At 50.8% G+C, this 2,552-nt stretch overlaps 1 protein-coding gene across 1 annotated transcript in view; it reads left to right on the top strand.

The window, feature by feature from the left end:
• The window catches only part of GID4 (GID complex subunit 4 homolog), a 7,305-nt gene extending 5,253 nt beyond the window's left edge, over positions 1 to 2,052 (top strand). The window contains exon 5 of the mRNA XM_008633428.2: positions 1 to 2,052. This exon is cut by the window's left edge and continues 623 nt beyond it. The gene's annotated coding sequence lies outside the window, so the exon portion shown is untranslated.
• The last annotated feature ends 500 nt before the right edge of the window (positions 2,053 to 2,552 follow it).

The raw sequence follows: 2,552 nt of genomic DNA, 5'->3' as shown, positions 1-2,552 counted from the left end.
GAATGTCAGCCCTTTGGAGCTGGGAGCTGTTCCTGTGTCTGGATATGCCATTGGGAATTAATTTGGTGTACGGACTTCCAGGCTCTCAGTAAAGTGGATCTGAACTCTGCTTGTAGGTGTATATTTGCTCTTTACTTAAGTTAAGGGTAAAAAAAAAAAAGTCAAAAAAAAAAAAAAAAGACCAAAAAAAAAAGACTTTTATTAAAAAAAAAAAGTATCTATTTTTATGGTTCCTTTTCCAAAGGACCCTATGGCAAATGCACAAGTACTCGATTCCATTTTACCGTTTTCACATTGAAAACCAGGAATGTCTGTGTTTTTATATCCGTGTATGTATCCAGCTAAGCTTTGGGAAAGTAACAGGAGCGCAAGCGCTGAGCAGCGTCGCCCTGGGACTGCTCAGTGTTTGTGCTCCCCCTTCATGCTTCACCACCACTGCTTGACACCATTTTACAAGGAAAAACAAGAAAAAAGCTAAAAAAAACCCCTTCCCAGTAGCTCCCTCTGACTCTGAATGTTCCAAGTGACATAACTTAAGGCTCCTGTGCCAAAGTGTGTGTGTGTGTGTATGCGTGTGGGGTGGTTTTTTAAAAGACACTTTAAAACTTGGCCTCAGTTGTGTTTTTACCTTGTCAGCCCCACCTGTGGGGCTTTGTGAGAGTTTAGTTCGCCTTTTTCTGGCTGTTTTAAAGCCCATCTTCCTCCAAGCAGATGCGTGGCATGGGTGGTGCTGAGGATGGATTTTCCACCTAGGAGAGGGGATTGAAGCCTCCGTGTGCCGGCGTGAGGTGCTTTGGGTTTTGCTTCTTTTCAACTAACTTCCTTTTTGGCAGCAGTTATTGCTTGTTTAAGCCTTAAGGAGGAAGGATTCAGGGCTTGGAGAGCCCCTTTCCTCTACTCCAAGTTGGGATCTTGAGCACTTGGAGGAGTGGCCGGGCCGGTCTCAGGAGATGATGCGGAATTCGCCCGCCTGGCGCGTGCTGTTCTCCGTGGATCAATCCTTCTCCCCGGCACACATGGAGAGAGATGCCTGGGGGAGAAGGGAGAGACCTGGCCTTTCCCAGGGAGTGTGTGCTGGTGCCTTGGCTGTTGCTGGAGGATGTGTGGGGACAGCACAGAGGTGATTTGGGGCTGCAAGCAGAGCAGTTGGGAAGTGTGTTCCCGTTTTATTTTGCTCCTCTTGGAGACACTCAGCCCCTTTTGAGGAGAGGGGTTTCCTCACGGATGGTGCTTGGAGATGTCCTGGTTTTAGAGGTGAAAACCAGTGGTGCTGCTCCCCTGTGACCAAGTGTGGGGGGGTGAAACCTCCTTCCCAGGTGCTGTGTGAGTGCAGGGACCCAGCTCCAACGGCTCTTCCCAGCCCTCCGGAGCTGTCTGTGCAATACTGGTGGTCACACCGGTGTTCCTGTGCTCCCCAGGGCTGTCAGTGCCAGTGGGACACTTGCATTTCTGACATGGTTTAGTTGAATTAACCCTGTTCGTTGGCAGAAGCTGAGTTAGGATGGTCCTGGGGGTATTTAACACATGTAACTATCCCCAAACCGATGAAGTTTTTTTTTTTTAAGACTTGATACGTTGTGAGAGGGGTGTGGAAAGAGTATCCTGCTCTGCCTGTCTTCTTCCCACCATTCTGAAGGGAATTTCAGCTTAGATCCAGAGCTGTCTGGATGTGATGTGTGGCAGGTGCAGAGCAGGTAGTGGAGGGCAGATCGTGGAGCCAAGGGTTTTGCAGGGGCTGTTGTTGTGTGGATTTTCCCTCCTCAAAAGCCTTTGCTTTGGGTTTTCCTTTTCTTTGACTTGGGTTGAGGGGAGATGTGTTCTGTACGTCGTGGTGTGGTGAGAGAGAATGGCCCAGGGGAGGATTTGGGGGGCAGAGGTGATAAATGGGGTGTTTGGACTTGGGAGGGGTTGTGGTGTCTCTTGAACCGCGCTGGCTGCAGCAGGGTGTCCCTGTGGGAGCAGAGGGTGTCCGTGTGGGAGCAGATGGAGTGGGGGCCGAGGAGGTGTTTTGTGGAGCAATCAACGTCCAAATTAAACATGAACTGTATTGAAGGGGTCTGTGTCCGTGTGTGTTTGTCCACTTCCCGGTTCCAGGGGATTGCTGTGCTTCATCTCCTTCCTTGAGGGCTTCTCCAGGAATCCCATCAGCTTCTGATGGCCTTAATTCACAGACTCTCGGAATCATTAAAGTTGGAAAAGACCGCTGAGATCATCGCGTCCCACCTGTGACCGATCCCCACCTTATCACTTGGTGGCACTGAGTGCCACATCCAGTCTTTCCCTGAACACCTCCAGGGATGCGGACTCCCCCAACCTCTCTGGACAGCCTGTTCCAATATCTAATCACCCTTTCCGGGAAGAAATTCCTCCTGATACCCAACCTGAACCTCCCCTGGCCTCCCTGGGACTGTTTCCTCTTGTCATGTCGCAGAAGAGCCCGACCCCCACCCGGCTCTGCGGTCCTTTCAGGATCCAGCCTTAATTAGAGGAGCGGGAGGAGGCAGTCCCGGTGGGGGGCTTCCCTTAACACCTCCCCCGCTTTCTGAGACCTT

Source organism: Corvus brachyrhynchos, unplaced genomic scaffold, assembly GCF_000691975.1.
Source record: "Corvus brachyrhynchos isolate BGI_N302 unplaced genomic scaffold, ASM69197v1 scaffold5, whole genome shotgun sequence".
Taxonomy (NCBI): Eukaryota; Metazoa; Chordata; class Aves; order Passeriformes; family Corvidae; genus Corvus; species Corvus brachyrhynchos.
This window is presented reverse-complemented; position numbering and strand designations above follow the sequence as displayed.